Source organism: Paroedura picta, chromosome 1 (assembly GCF_049243985.1).
Source record: "Paroedura picta isolate Pp20150507F chromosome 1, Ppicta_v3.0, whole genome shotgun sequence".
Lineage (NCBI taxonomy): Eukaryota > Metazoa > Chordata > Lepidosauria > Squamata > Gekkonidae > Paroedura > Paroedura picta.
In genome coordinates, this window is record NC_135369.1 from 138,916,908 (window position 1) to 138,934,495 (window position 17,588).

The following is a 17,588-nucleotide window of genomic DNA, read 5'->3' on the forward strand; positions in this document are numbered from 1 at the left end:
AAAGGAACAACACAACTCAATAGTATTTTTTAATTTCTATTTCCCCGTGTAGCTCTCACTCCTTTCCATTGAGCCAATGAACATACCATTTTGAATAAGTCTTTTGTTTGTAAGTAAGCAAAACTGGCTCTTCTAGGATAAACTGTGACCATTTTTACTAATGAGAGACAAGGAAGTACTTTCAAAATGTAACGGACGTCACGGAAAACTATCTGTGGACACCTACAAAACACAGAGACATAACTGGGTTTGAAACCCATTTCCAAATGTCACTTGAGCACAGTACGGGAAAAACAAAAGGGGAGATATTTCCCACACATAGAAGCAAGCAGTATTCTGAACATATGCCTCCCAATTATATGCATGACTACTTGGGGGGGGGGCTGGCTGGTCGTGTCCAGTGGAACTTGTTCCCGGGTACGAGTACATAGGATTGCACTTCCTGGTGTTGACTAGGAAATGTCAGCATACATCGTAAAACAGTATACGCTACTATAGGTGACATCTTGAATCAAATGAATATCTATACTTGAAATATATCTATATCCCACCTTTTCTCCCAAAACAGGGGGCCCAATGTAGCATGGCCATGTCTATATATCTGTTTCCCAAGTATTGCCCACTTAGATGGATAACTAAATATTTAGATCAGGGATGCACTTACCCCAAACTTATTTTCTATGAATTTGGGAGGCCACCTAGGTTTGCAGAAAAATCTAAATTAAAATAATATATACTAGAACCCCCCCATTACATAAAAAGTTATCTGTGCACTTACCATTAAGGGGCCTGACAGTGATGATGGTAGCTGTGTGGCAGAAGCTGGCAATGGCAGAGCTGCTGAGTGGGGCTGCAGGTGGGTAGGTAGCCTTGGCATGCTTCCCTGCAGCTACACCAGGTAAGCTGCTGGAAACAGTGATGTTGGAGGGAAGCCTTGGTAGGCCCACCTGGAGGTGCAGTAGCTGAGAGCAGTGATGGTGGGGGGGGGGGGATAGCAGAAAACGTTTAAGGAGAAAGGCTGCAGAAAGAGAGTGATGAGGTAGGAGACAGAAAGTGTGACGGGCAGGAGGAGAGAGTAAGAGAATGGGTGGCAGGGTGGAGAAAGAGTGAAAGGTGGAGAAATAGGGGGAGAAGGAAGGAAACCAAAGTGGAAGGTGTTCTCTCCCCAAAAGTTTCTTGTAGGTTTCCTGAATTCTGAACTTACACTGGGTACAGATTTCGAAAAACCCTGCAGAATGGGCAATGGCAGGTTGCAAAACAAACAAATAAATATGGTAAATAAAAATATGTTTTTTAAAAGTGGGGAATTTAAACTCTCCCAAACAAAGAAGCATTAATTGCCCTCATGCAGAGAACATACAAGAAAAGAGGCCTTATGATATAGGACTGAGATCTTGGCCACCACTGTTGGAGGCAGTGCACCAGTGGTGATGGAATGGGTGTGGAGGAGGTCCTTGAGTGAGTGTGGCTTAGTGGAATAGGTGGATAATTGTACTGCTGTTTAATGGAAAATAAAGAAGTTGGGCAAGCAAGGTGGCAGCACCTTCCTTCCCCCAGCCATCATGTATCCTGCCCATGGAAAAGAAGATAAAAAGGTAAAAGGTAAAGGTATCCCCTGTGCAAGCACCGAGTCATGTCTGACCCTTGGGGTGACGCCCTCCAGCGTTTTCATGGCAGACTCAATAGGGGGTGGTTTGCCAGTGCCTTCCCCAGTCATTACCGTTTACCCCCCAGCAAGCTGGGTACTCATTTTACCGACCTCGGAAGGATGGAAGGCTGAGTCAACCCTGAGCCGGCTGCTGGGACTGAACTCCCAGCCTTATGGACAGACAGCTTCAGACAGCATTTCTGCCACTTACCACTCTGCGCCACAAGAGGCTCTACTGGAAAAGAAGATGGTGATGCAAAAATGACCAGGAGGAGGAGGTGGTAGTGCTTCTGCTGGTTTTCTTTTTCTTTTCCTACTCCCCGCCACCCACATACTAAATGAAAAGGAGGGGATGATGAAGAAGAGGTGGTGTTTTAGGATAAGAGGGCTGGGGAAACTCCCCTCCCACTCCAGAGCCTTCCTCACAGATCCCCATATAAACAGCAACTTTCCAACAAAACAGACCACCCTACTGCTTGCTCATAGAGCAGTCAAGTAGCCCTTTCCCAACACTGCCTCCCAATCAACAGGGAGGGATCCTTCTCTTTGGTAGATTCACAAGCTGGAGGTTTACTCACAGGGCCAAACGAGACATGACACCGTCCTCCCAGTGGCCATGAGGATACTGAATAAACAAACAGCAATTAGATGAAAACCTAGCTATAATCTAAGCAAGAGATGGGATCTCCAACAAAGATGAGAAAAGCCAGTCTCATAGCTGTAAATAAAAAATGTTATGGACAAAAAAAAGAAGAAGAATAAAACATAATGTGGAAGGCATCTTGAACAACAACATTCCATGATCTGTGACTAAGTTAATTGTCTAGTTAAACACTTTCCTGCCAAGCAGAGCAGCAGGACAGCAAAGATGGAAACAGAGGGTTGCTAAGTCCCCCCAGGGAACCAGCTTGGAAAACTCCTGGAGATTTGGGGATGGAGCCAGGGGAGGACAGGGACATCAGTGGGGTTCAGTACCACAGAGTCCAACCTCCAAAGCATCCATTTTATTCAGAGGAACTGAACTCTGTAGCGTAGAGATGAGCTGTAATTTCAGGGGATCTCCAAGTTCCATCTGGAGACTGGCATCCTTATGGAGAGATGCAGAACTCTACTGAGCTGTGTGAGAATGCACATGTGTGAAAAGCTGATTGCACAGTACTGCATATAAGAAAGAGTTGAAAAAGCCTGTCAAACAGCCCCAAATGGGTCCACAAATGGTCCACCAGAAAGATCAGCTCCCCATTAACAACTGGCAAAAAGGATGTGAACCAAACTGGCAGATGTTTGAGAATCCCAAGTCGCTGTGACGAATGACATGTCCGTGAATACCATCGCTCCTATTAAAAAAGACTATCAAGATCTGGGGAGGAAGCTCAAGCAAATGGGGGCACAAGTGGTATTCTCTTCAATCTTGTCTGTCAAGGGAAGAGGAATGCGTCAGGAGAGGAAGATAATGGAGGTGAATCACTGGCTGCGTAGTTGGTGCCGGCAGGAGAGATTTGGTTTCTGGGACCATGGGATAGGCTTTCTTGAGGAAGGCCTACTAGCAGCTGATGGACTGCACTTATCGAAACTGGGGAAGAATGTGTTTGGCAGGAACCGGGGGAGATTCATCAGGAGAGCTTTAAACTGAAGCCACTAGGGGAAGGAGACGATCAACATAGGGAGTGTAAGTAAGGAGACCAATCGGGGGCAGCCCAACCGGCAAGGCCAGCTCATAGGGAACCAAAAGTAAAAGGATTCAGATGCCTTTATACTAACGCCCGAAGCATGGGTAATAAGAAGGAAGAGCTGGAACTTCTTATGCTGATGGAAAGGTATGATCTAGTAGGCATCACAGAAACTTGGTGGAATGATTCTCATGACTGGGATGTAATAGTGGATGGATATGAACTGTTCAGAAAAAACAGAATAGATCGAAGAGGTGGAGGAGTGGCACTGTATGTGAGGAAAGTGCTTACCTGTCAGGAAATTCTAGTGAAGAAGAAAGCAGTGGAAAGCATCTGGGTGAAAATAAGTGAGGGGAAAACAAACAGTGTAGTGGTTGGTGTCTGCTACCGACTGCCTGACCAATGAGAGGATGTGGATGCTGCACTTTGTGAGCAGCTTGAGAAAATATCCAAGCGTCAGGACCTTGTCATCATGGGTGACTTCAAGCCCACTGTAACAAGAAAAGATTTTTCAGTTATGTGAGGAGCAAACGTAAAGGATACAATAGGCCCACTGTTGGGTGCGGATGGACAAACTCTAACGGAAGATGCAGAGAAAGCAGAAAGGCTTAGTGCCTATTTTACATCTGTTTTTTCCCACAGGTCAAAGGGTTTAGGCACATCTTGAGATGGCAGTAGCCAAGAGATAGTGTCTGGGTGGCAGGTTGACATGGACAGGGAGGTTTTCAAGAGGCATTTAGCTGCACTGGATGAGTTCAAATCCCCTGGGCCGGATGAAATGCACCCGAGAGTGCTCAAAGAACTTTCCGGAGAACCCGTACAACCCTTGTCCATCATCTTGGGGACCTCTTGAAGGACTGGAGATGTCCCAGAGGATGTTATTCCGATCTTCAAAAAAGGGAGGAAGAATGACCCGGGAAACTACAGACCAGTGAGTCTGACCTCTGTTGTGGGGAAGATAGCGGAGCAGATATTAAAGGGAGCGATCTGCAAACATCTGGAGGACAATTTGGTGATCCAAGGAAGTCAGCACGGATTTGTCTCCAACAGGTCCTGTCAGACCAACCTGGTTTCCTTTTTTGACCGAGTAACAGGTTTGCTGGATCGTGGAAATTCAGTTGATGTCGTTTACTTGGATTTTAGTAAAGCTTTTGATAAGGTTCCCCATGATGTTCTGATGGATAAATTGAAGGACTGCAATCTGCAATCTGGATTTTCAGATAGTTAGGTGGATAGGGAATTGGTTAGAGAACTGCACTCAAAGTGTCATTGTCAATGATGTTTCATCAGACTGGAGGGAGGTGAGTAGCGGGGTACCTCAGGGCTCGGTCCGGTACTTTTTGACATATTTATTAATGATCTAGATGAGGGCATGGAGGGACTACTCATCAAGTTCACAGATGACACCAAATTGGGAGGACTGGCAAATACTCCAGAAGATAGAGACAGAGTTCAACGAGATCTGAACACAATGGGAAAATGGGCAAATGAGAACAAGATGCAATTTAATAAAGATAAGTGTAAAGTTCTGCATCTGGGTCAGAAAAATGAAAAGCATACCTACTGGATGGGGGATACGCTTCTAGGTAACACTCTGTGTGAATGAGACCTTGGGGTACTTGTGGATTGTAAACTAAACATGAGCAGGCAGTGTGATGCAGTGGTAAAAAAGGCAAATGCCATTTTGGGCTGTATCAAAAGGGGCATCACATCAAAATCACAAGATGTCATAGTCCCATTGTATAAGGCATTGGTCAGACCACACCTGGAGTACTGTGTGCAGTTCTGGAGGCCTCACTTCAAGAAGGACGTAGATAAAATTGGAAGGGTACAGAGGAGAGCGACGAGGATGATCTGGGGCCAAGGGACCAAGCCCTATGAAGATAGGTTGAGGGACTTCAGCCTGGACGAAAGGAGGTTGAGAAGGGGACATGATAGCCCTCTTTAAGTATTTGAAAGGTTGTCATTTGGAGGAGGGCAGGATGCTGTTCACATTGGCTGCAGAGGAAAGGACACGCAGTAATGGGTTTAAACTACAAGTACAACGATATAGGCTAGATATCAGGGGGAAAATTTCACAGTCAGAGTAGTTCAGCAGTGGAATAGGCTGCCTAAGGAGATGGTGAACTCCCCCTCACTGGCAGTCTTCAAGCAAAGGTTGGATACACACTTTTCTTGGATGCTTTAGGATGCTTAGGGCTGATCCTGCGTTGAGCAGGGGGTTGGACTAGATGGCCTGTATGGCCCCTTCCAACTCTATGATTCTATGATTCAAAAGCATGGAGGCTAGCTTGAGGATGAAGGAATGTGATACTGAGATCAGGCAGAGTACATTAAAAGTGTCATACCAAATTTTGTTTTGTAAACCAAACCGAATGTATAACAGCTCCTTGTTCCATAAGATAGAGAAACTCATTCATCACTTTGATTATATAGTTGTGTCTCTGACAAAGTGTGGACCAAAGTTTGGGTCGAGTGGCACCTTTAAGATCAACAAAGTTTGATTCTGGGTATCAGTTTTCATGTGCATGCACACTTCTTCACTTATGGTTCAGCCCCACAAAACACAGGAGGGGCAATTGATTCTTTCTTTTTCCAAATCATATATAAAAGGATTTTAAATTTCATGATACTAATTTGCTAGAAGAGAAGAATTTGGACAGTCCTTTATTCCAAATAGAATAGATGAGATCATAATTATATATGAAATGTGCTAGTGATTAATATGGACAGGGAACTTGTAAGAATGTTTCCTTACCCTGTTGCAATTAAAGTCAAATATACTGAAATAAACTTTTGTTGTTGAGAAAGTATAGCAACAGAAAATAGATTTTGGGTGTCTGTTTATGTATTTACAGTATTTCATTTCATACAGTTTTTATTGTGTTATGCTATATAACTTAAGAGAAACAATGGACCTTTTAAAACTGGAAACAGCTACAAATGCAGGCTAAAACTGATGGGATTTACACTGCTTAGACTACTGCAACAGGGAATATGGCAACTGGATGGCCATTGTTTGAAACACGATGCTGGATTAGATGGCCGGATCCAGCAGGACTCTTCTTATTCCATGTTCCAGAAGTCCAAATTAGGATATCATTCAATAAAGTAGTAAATATACCATAATATATATATCATCGGTCAAGATATTATCAATAAATAAATGGATGAAAAAATTGTTGAAGATGGCTTTCATTTCTTCCCCATAGCCAGGCCAGGCTGAGTTTTGGAGATTTTTGGTGGGAGGATCACTTGGGCATGAAATTGGAGTCCCTGTGGGTGGGCAGGGAGTTGTGAGTTCCTGCATTGTGCAGGGGGTTGGAGTAGAGGATTCTATGATGCCATAGCTTTTATTTAATAAATGTTGCTATTCACATGTGCAGGACTCTGTTTCCCTCCTTTCATTATTCTTCAAAGGCAACATATTCTGAAGCTTGATTAACATTTATGTACGTTAGGGATGCTATTGAGTTGGATAAGCTTTCTGCTTTGGTTTAAATATCCCTGTTTCAGTTTAAATATCCCTGTTTCAGTTTTGCCTCTCCGTTGTGCAAATTAAAACTGTAAACCTTTATTTTCATACTATTTTATTCTTAGTGTAGGCTTCATTTTTCCTGTCTGCGTGTTTCAGCATTATTGGTGCCTCTATAAATTGGCATTATATGTGATACATAACCTATACGTATAAATGGCATACCTCTCTCTCTCTCTCTCATACATGCACACACATACACAGAGATATGTGACATTTGCTAATCCTTAATATAAATGAAATTGGAAAAATAATTGATCAGAAAATGAGCCAGGCAATTATTCAGCTAAATATATTTAATCAGCTGTCATCTTTCATTTGGAAGCATGAGCATCTCTTCTGCCCTGCCACTGCAACTTCTCTCATCTGAACAGCGCCTACTACAGGTGCCATCCTGCCAGTGGGCAAGACCACCAACTGCCTGTATACACTGAATCTCTGTAGTAGCTCCCCATCCTATAGAATGGCCTACCTGAAGAGCTCAGGAAGACTCCCACACTTTTGGCTATTTGCAAACTCTGTAAAAGAACTGTTCAGAAGGACATTTTTGTAACAGAAATACATTTTAACTGAATTATTCAGGAAGAAGATGTTTTAGCACAGGATAGGACCTGCAGCAATGGATTCAGAACCGTATTGGCTAGATATCCTAGAGAGGTTTTTTATTTTTTGTTCACAATCAGAGTAGTTCAGTGATGGAACTGACTGCCCCAGGAGGTGGTGAGCTCCCCTTCACTGACAATCTTCAAGCAGTGGCTGGACAGATACTTATCATGGATGCGTTGTGTGCCAGCAGGCAGGGCAGGACCTGCAGTGCCTATAAAAGGTGCCGTGTGCTTGGCTTCCAGCCTCTTTGCCCAGGATGCCACAGAGTTCTGCTTCCCTCCCACCCTGTGTTAATGGGAAAAAGCAGCCTTGTTACAGTATCAAAGGTGGATGTGTCACAGTTAATAATCTGTCACAGCTGCAGGTTTTCATGGGATGGAGCCTGTTGGTAGGGAGTTCAATATGCATTTGGACTGCCTGAGGTTCAGGGCCTCCATATGAGGTGGTGTGTAAATGAGTGCAGCTGAGCATGTTGGGCGGCCAGGAGCTCATTGCCAGACAGCCTGGAGGACAACCAACTGAGGTTTGCGCCCATTTGCCTCCCCCACATAGGTCGCTTCCCTTAGCAGCAGACTCCAGTAGGCAAGGGGATCTGCTCTCCCAGTGGGGGAATGATACGAATCCCCAGGGCACCTCTGGACTCCATGAGTTGTGGTGCAATCCACGGACTGCTAGGTCAGGCCCCCTCTCCCATGCTGTGCCAACCCACCTTTGGGGAGATAATAAAGCTGCAGCCTTGTTTATACCCAACATTGGTGGGTCATGACTTATTCCAGCCCAAAATGCCCTCCTTCAAGTCAAAGAAAGAAAGAAATCTGCTACAGAACCTGTGCATTACAGTGCTGCATGAAACTCATGCATAAGCACTGAGGGAAGAGCATTTGCAGCTATTTACCTTCTGTTCTGGGTTCCTTGAATCCAACTCCCTGGGTTTAGGACAGAGGTCCTTTTGGCAAAGATAGTAATGACTCAGGCTGCATGTTGTGCACAGTTAGTTTGCTTAAATCCCATTCATTCCACGACCTTCATTGTAGATCAAAGTGCAGCTTTTATTTTTTGCCTGTTCATTGCCTATTTCTCATACCAGATATATGAATTCATAGATACAACTCTGTCTGGTATAAAGTCTAGTTCATAAAATGATATTTATGTGAACCCAGCATGAACGGACGATAACTGAAAGCACTCTGACAAATGTCCAGATTACAGTTTGTTGTGTGCTGGAACATATTCCATTGTGGGCTGAACCAGGATGTGATGAGTCATAACCTAGACACACGTCCTAGAATCCTCACAAAACCAGTTCATCATATCAAAATCTACTGACAAAGTCGGCTCTAGTTAACTTTACTACATTAAAACAATTTGGCCCGACAAGCGTTTCTCTGTGTACCTAATGTACGCAGCAAAACCAGAATATTCAGGTTGAAGGTTACCTAAGGTCTTTTTGGTGGAACAAATGTATATTCATTTTGGCTCTAAGATAATTTTTCCCTAACATGCATTTAATTGCACAGTGTTTATGCCCTTTAATATATCATGACATGTATTATCCTAAAATCTTAGATTTAAAAGAACCATTTAATGAAATTAAATTGTAATATATTTTTTTCACACAGGTACCTATGTGGTCAAGTAGCAGTCAAGAATAAGAAATAGATTCCCAGTTAACTTGGCATTTTTTCTATAAGCAAGTCATGCATACTTCTTGTTTATAAAATCCTGTTGGCTATTACCACAGATGTATACATACACTATATATCTCTTGAATGACTCATATATTTTTATAGCTCCAGTAAACTGGGCCACTGCATAGATATAGCAGGAGACACAGCCCTTAAGTTTATTAAAGAGGTACAAGGAGCATATCCTGCTAAAGATGCTCCCAGTGGCTGACTTTCATTCATTATAAGCTCTGTTAACCATTCTGTTGGAAATCTGGGATTAGATTCCCCAGTGTGAAAGATCAGTTGCAGGATTCTGATGGGTGGAAGGAGAAGGGAGACCAATTCAACCCTATTTTACCAGCTCTCTCCCCAATAATCAATAGCCATAATTTTTTTTAAAGATAGGCTTGGAAGCACCCTTTTTGGGGAACACCTATATTGTACCTAAATTCAGTTGAGAACCCAAGTTATTCTAGTGGCAAAATAAGACAGGAGTCCAATGTCATCTTAAAAACTAACATTTTTTCCCCAGTCCAGGGTTTGATGAATCAGTGAACTTTATCCGGCATGATGAAAGTACATGCTGGAATAATTTATTTAGTCTTTATGGGGCCACTGAGCTCCTGTTTTGTCATAATGCACCTGATCCGTTGGCCCTGTTAGGGCTTAAAGGAGCCTGGAAGAGGACAGGACTCTTTATTAGGGAAATAGTGCAAGGAAGGGAGGTGAGAGTCAAATCTTTCCTTCCCCAAATATGAATTGTCCCCTTTTTGTAGTTGCTTTCTAGGTCTGAGTATCTATTTACGAATCCCCATCCTCATTTGTAGAGTGAGCCTTACAAACCATCTTCATTGAGTAAAGCTTCCTTTTTATGTAATATAGGGAATATTTTGGGACATTGCAAATAAAGTATGCCAATTAGGCCCTTCAAAACTTGTCACTCAACAAACTCAACTTCTGGCCATGAGCCTCTGGTGGCTCAATGTTTCGGCTATTTACCCAGAGCTCATTCCGTACACACTGGATAATGCACTTTCAGTGTGCTTTTGCAGCTGGATTTTTCTGTGCAGAACAGGAAAATCTACTTCAAAAGTTCACTGAAAGCACATTATTTAGTGAGTGCAGAATGGGCTCAGGACTACAAAAACAGGTTATCAGGTTACAATAAAGAGGAGAGAGAGCTGTTTTTTTTTTTTTTTGTACTCTACTTTCTACTACTGAGAGTCTCAAATTGCCTATCCCTCTCCCCCAAGGGGGGAGATAGATGGGGCTGTGAGAACAATGACTGGTCAGAGATCACCCAGATTTTTGGGAGTTGAGGCCTTGACATAGAAGTTGATCATTTGTTTTATAGGTAGAAGGTCTTGTGTTACAAACCCTAACATCTCAATCTGTAGGTAATCAGAAATCTTGGATAGACATTGCCACTCAGAGGAATCAACACTGACCTTGATAGGTCTAACTGTAAGGCAGTTTCATGTATGTATTTATGTAACATAAAATATAAAGTTGTTCATTGTGAACTGATGAGAGATCCCTGTTTGATGTTGGGAAGGGGGAATGTTGCATGGAGTTACTTTGCAAATGGGTGCCAAAAAGTATAGTAGGTTTAGAAGTGTGTCCAGGGTAATATAAACAAAGAAAATTACAAGAGTGTGTCAAAGACATCTACATTTAAAGTGTAATCTCTTTGCAAACAAGCCCACAATTTCAAACCTTACGTTTTTAAATATTATATATTATTCCCTTGATTAAACCCTTTTGTATGTACCAGTGCCTGTAATTTACGGCAGCAACAAATCACAGTTCCTTCCCTTATTATGCTCAGGAACAGAATTAATGCTCATAACAGTAATGACGCAAGCAAATGATTGCAGACATTACGGAGGGGACCTATTTAACCTATGCAAATGTTTCAACAATTTGGGAAATATCATTATCCCAGTTTTAAGTTACTGATTATGATGCTTAAAGATTTCAGCTCATTTGGAGCAACATAAGAGATTGGAATGCAGTTACACAAACTGCACAGTTGGAAGCTTGTGCAGACATTATGGTTTGTTACTTTTCCACCAGACTTACTCCTATAAATAGATTTTCTATCCTTTTTGTGTGGACAGAAATTCAGTGGTGGGCAAATATCCCAACCAAGCTGACACAAAGTCCTCCAAAATCTCTATAAGGCAAGCTGTGTGTTTCATCTACAAAATAATTTATTAATATGTACCAAATTGGCATTTAACCTGTCCCTTGTCCCTAGTAGCATAAGCAAAACTAAGGAAGCTAACACTCAATATAGGTTTGTTAAAAATTTATGTTTGCCCATTTACATGCCAGCAGGCACCCCTGAATACAGCAGGACTTACTGTGAACCAATAGACATATACCAGGACCTGAATTTGTTTGATATCTGCGTAGATTAAATTGCCCTAGGAAGACATCCATTTAATTACTTATAGTGAACCACACTTCATCCCATTTGCAAATAGGGAACTGTTCCTTATGTTCTTTGCTATGAATGGCTCAGCCCTGGCCAGTAGCCCCAGATGTTAAGAAATATGAGTATACTGGCCAACTGGTGTTGCTTAGCTAGGTTCACAGCTGTGAAGAAGTCGTGTAAGGCACAATTCAGGCATAACACAAAACAATACAATTACACTAACTAAAGTTAGCATGATTGTCCACCTGTAAACCACTTCACTAACAATGCTTAGTCAGGGTCTACCAAAATTGGATCTGAACCCATGCAGTTGGCGTACTAATTACTGTTAGAGTTAACTATATTTTTGTGTCATGTATAAACATAGATATACTGGCTTAATCCTGGTTTGTTTCCCAGTCATGCCCTTGCATATTTTCCAATCACAGAGACATCCAGGCACAACAAATCAGCATCAGTGAAAAACCAGGATTTGAGTGATCATTCTGCATGGACAAAAGGAAATACTTCTTTACACAGTGAGTGATTAAAATGTGGAATTTGCTGCCAGGGGATGCTGTGGAGGCCACATGCATAGATAGTTTGAAAATGGGATTAGACTGATTCACAGTGGATACCAGCCATGGTGACTAAAGGGAATTGCCATGTTCAGAAACAGTCAACCTCTGAATGCCTGTGCCAGGAAGCAATATCAGGGAAAGACCTCAGCTTGTATACTCTGTTGATGGACCTCCAGAGAAACTGGTTGACTACTGTGTGAATCAGGGTACTGGATTAGATGGACCCTCGGTCTGGTCCAACAGGGCTCTTCTTGTGTTATGTATCTGCAAGTGGAATTCTGATTTCATAACCTGATTTTCAGTGTGAATTTTCAGTAGTTATAAGTAACGACGGTTTGGGTCTTTCATCTGAACTGAGATGAAGTCTTTTTAAGAGCTGGCCTTCATGCGAAGAAGGAATCCATTAATATTTCTGTAAGTTGAAACTGCCATTTAGTAAAAAAATATGCACATTGCCCAAGTCATATTCACAGATACAGAATGTAAAGAAGATGTGTTGCACCTCTAGACAATTCAGTGCTTGAGCAGATAGGATTAGGCAGGATTGTAAGTACTTCCTTACCACAGACCCGAAGATCTGGTTGCCCCCATGAAAACTGTGGCTGGCAGCTTAAGGCAGAAAGAGTTTGTTTGATTTCAACTTAACCATCCTGTATGCACTGCAACTAGAACAGTAGAAAAGCAAGCACTGTACAGGTTGAACAAAATATTAGGTTGCACCTGAGATCTGTATAGAACAAAAGATCTGAATCATTTCATAAGATGTTGACATTTAAGGCTTGGACCAATCCAGTTTATAAAGGATCTTTTGCAACACTTAAATGACTGAATATGTATTTTCAATAGTCCTGTATTTTGAGCCAATGGTTGTTTATCCAGGCTGATGTTGTCTTACTGTAATTGTAGACTGGGTCTGGCAGAGTAAATGTCTCCTTCAAAGTGCAAATGTTCACCCCAGCTTTTAAACAAGCAGTGGTGCCTTCACTCCAAAATAAATCTACCCTGGATGTAGGAGAGCTGAATATCTACTGTCCAGACTCATCCTTGAACTCCCTCAATCATTACAGTCATCTCTGGGAACCCTGCTTCTGGTCCTCCTATCACCTGAAGTCAGATGGTAGCAACTTGAGAGCGTCTTCTCAGTTGTGGCATCAAACCTGTAGAATTCCTTCCCCAGGAACATTTGCCTGCACTTCTATATCATTGTCTTCCACCCTGATTCTTCTTTATGCTTTTAATTGTTGTCAATATGTAGTGTTTTAGGTTGGTTTTTAATTTTTTTAACTTACTGCCATAAGAGCCCAAAGTGGAAGAAGGGTGGCATAAAAATGTTTAAATAATCACAATTGTTTCATCAACAGCAAAGGCAATAGAATATTAGCTATAAAACAAAGCCAGTGTAGCCTCACTAGAAAAAAGGTCCTCAATAACCCTGTAAACTCTGCCATCATTTATGAATTTCAGGATTACTCAGTGATGATACCCCCGCAATTTTCATCATTATATAACATTTTTATTTTCAAAGAAAAAAAGGGTCATACAGGGGGGGGGGGAGAAATAGAGAGGTAGAATATATATACCAAGTATTAAACATTATACCTCATGTATTTTATATAAAATATACTAGGGGCAAAGCCTGTTGTATCCAGGAATACAATGGGCGCTAGAGCTTGGTGGTGGGAAGAGGAAGGAGAGGAGTTGTCCAGTCTGTAAGGGCATGGGGTTGAATGTGTGTGTTGTGTGGGGGGTTGTGGGGCATGGTGACAAATGAGGGTGTGGGTATGGAGAGATGGGTGTCAAGAACCTGTGGTTTGCAATGTTAGTTGGGTGTGGGAGAGGACTGACCTTTGGGAATTGTGGCATGGTGGTTACAGATGAACATACCAGAGCCGTGTCTTCAGATATGTGAAGGGGAAATCAGAATAGAGACTTTTCTTAGGGAGAGATTACATGGCAACCAATTCCTCCCAGTTCTGCGTTCAACCTCATTTCCCTTCTTGTGTGAATTAGGTCACAGACACAGAAATGATCCCCTGCCCTAATCCACATGGGGTAGTCACAGTACACTGGTGTAGCATTGTATCCCACTGAGGTTTAGGGATGTCAGCCTCCATCCCTGGAAGTACAGTTCATTTCCAGGAAGTTAGGCTGAATCAAAAGCTCTCCTTCATATGCATCCCTTCAAAACGAATGCATGTGGCCCTGTCAGCCAACAGTTAGGCAGAAAGGGAAAGCTTTCCCCCCAAGGAAAGCACAAGTAACCTCACAGACTCCTTTGTATTGCTCTCTGAAACGCCTCCCTCTCCTCAGTCAGGGGCTGTTAGAGGCTCCTTCACAGCAGGCCTGAAGGGGGGGAGTGTGACACACACTTACCACCCACCTGCCAGCTCTACAAGACAGCATGAGGGCTTCCCGGCCTAAGGGGGAAAGGAGGCCACCCCCCCCCAGGTCACTTACTTTGTCCCTGTCAGCAGCCAGGGGCAAACTGGCTGCAAGCTTGCAAGATTGTCCCTGGCCAGGCTAGAGGGCAGGCTGCGTTGCCTCCTTATTGGTCCAAAGTCTGGGGGCAGGGCCAGTCTGATCTTTGGACCAATCAGAAGGCTTCATGTGCCTTCCAATTGGTCCAAAGATCAGACTGGCCCTGCCTACTCTCCGCCCATCTACACCTTAGCTTTTTGTATTATACAGTGAGGCTGTTCCAGATAAGTTGAAAAACATCAAGGTTTCCCCCTTCCTCATTTCATCAGATTCTTAATCTGATCCTCCTCATCTCCACCTCATCCAAATCTTAATATATTTGATATTTAACTGTGGTTTAGTGCTATGCTAATACTATATTAGTACTTTCATTATTACTTACTTCATTATACTTATTATTTCCACAAATCCACATCTGCATTAAAACAAAAACATTATACCCTTCAGAATGAGCTCAGCATATATCACATATGAAATTGCTTAATATAATTTCCCAATCCATATGTAATTATATTTTTCCATTATAGCCCATGTTTTCCATGCAGGAAGGCACCTGTCAATGCATGGCAACAGACCAAGGACTCCATGACATCATCCTTCTGGGTGGGAAAGTAATCTAGGGCTCGGCATCCCCAAGGCCTGAGCAAGTATAGGCTATTTCCTAAGTAAATGTCCTTGTTCCCCCTATGTCATCACCACTAACCTTCTTGCATGGATGATTTCCGCTAGTGTGAAGATTTAATTGGCAGTATCTTGCTGCTGGTACAAGTGTTATCTCAGTAATTTTTCCCCACCATTGGAGCATCCTACCAGCACATAGGGACCTAAAGGTATCATAACCCTACCAAGGATAAGACAAGATTGCTCGGTAAGGTGTTTTCACAAGCCATCTTATAAAAGTCTGGTCTCTTTTAAAGCTCATGTGAATTAGTTCTGTGCTCAGTAAAAAATGTTATTCAGGCCCTAGCAAGAAAGTTTGCCTTTAAGGCAACAAAACTGGTCTATGAAAGAACATTCATGCCATTAACAAAAACAGAAGAGTGGATCCTCCTTCCTAGGTAAAAGAATTGAGAGGGGAGTAGAATCAGAAACCTGGAGGGCAAGAACTAGTGATGCTTGGTACTGTGGAGATGTGAGACAGAAACAGTGAACAGATCATATATTGAGAACAAAGGAGAAACCAGGCATTAATCTTGTTTACTGACCACCTAGTTCCCCAGTGGGTACCTTCTCCAGCCCAAGTGATCAGCAGAGAGGCTTCTCTCCATGGATGAGCTGTTTGTCAGGCTCTTGGGAAAGGGATGGTTCAAACTGGCCCACTCCCTGAGCAATTCTGCTGAGAGTCCTCTCAGTCAGATCAATTGTTCTGTAGGGCCAAGGCATTTAAATGAATCTAGGTCCCTTTAATGCCTGAGTTGAAAGATTTAGCTTTCACAAATCTTGCTGAATCTGAATCCCAATATTGGTATTTGGGTATATCAGCATATACCAATTGGGGGGGGGGGGGTGCAGGTGGAACCTCCCTGAACCCAACCCGACTTTTTTATTGCACTCTTTACCAGGATTTTACCCTTGCTGCCCTGATCTTTGCTCAAATAGTAATTGACCCAACACATGAAAAAGGCCACACCCTGAACTGAATGTGTTCTATTACAAAAGAGTTGCAATGTGTCATCAACATAAAGTTGAAAGCAATTTAAAGAGATGAAAGCTGGAGAGATGAAACCAATGAATGAATATGAAAATTGAAGAGTGGTCGACTGAATACAGCTGTTTGACACCATTGTAAGTAGGAACAGATGTTGACAGATATCCACTATGAACCCAATCAACCAAATATTTTTGATAAGAATTAGAACCTGCCTATCTATATTGATTTCTCAAATTTACTCCCTAGCCTAGTGTGTGGTGTAAGGCTGCCTTAAAACCAGTGAAACCACATAAAACCCACCACCCTAAATAAGGTGTGTTTATTTACTAGATGTTAAAGAATAAAGCCCTGGTCTACCATTTAGAACAGCCATTCTCAACCTTTTTCTTTTTTTTACCACAGCTCTTTTAGGAGCTCTTCTCACTTTCCAGGGCCCCCCTCCAATAGGCTGGCCATTTGCAGAATAAGCTAGGCTGAACAAGACCTAAGCTAAGACTGAACTACTTATACACGATGTACCCCGTTTTATATATACACAGGACAGATTTCTAAAACATTTGATGAAGAGAAGATGTGCTCATTTTTTCTTGAATGCATTAATTCAAGTACACACAAAGGAATTGATTGCATGATTTCTCTTCCTTTTCCTTCATGAAATTTGAACTTTCTAGCAATTAATGGCATGATACATGACAAAAAAGGGTATTTCATCGGTTCCGTTACCAGCCCCCCCCCAAAAAAATCAGAATTCTCCTGGAATTCTGCAAGCTTTACAAAACAGAATTATTCAGGAAGGCTTTTCAGTCTGTGGCCCCTTTCAAATGTGCCCTTGAGTATGACTGCTCTAGAATATTTTAAGTGCATTAATTTCTTCTGCACATGGTTCACATATAATTTACTAGTAACATTCAATAACTTATTGAGTATAATCGGCTGGCTCAGATCTGCAGTCTTTAAAAAGAAATTGGGATCATAATGGCCAACTGGATCCTTCAAAGACTGATCCAAATGCAGAATGCATCAAAATGTGTTGCCCAGCAATCCAAATTTGCTGTTAGTACATATGCAAACCTACAGTAATGATATGGCCATCTGAGGACTCTACCATATCTCAAACACTGAATAAGATTGCCAGTTTCTGAAATGGATTCTGGTGGCCATGTGGGTATCTCATTCAGGCTGCCCCATGCTGCAGACCCTACTGGAAAACTTAAGAAGTGGTAGTAGCTGCAGCAAAATGTTATTTCTTGGCCATTATTGTATCAGCAAGGTCACAACCCTCCAATTCTTAAAGGTATCTCAACATCCAATTTCTAAAGTAGCTGTGACACTT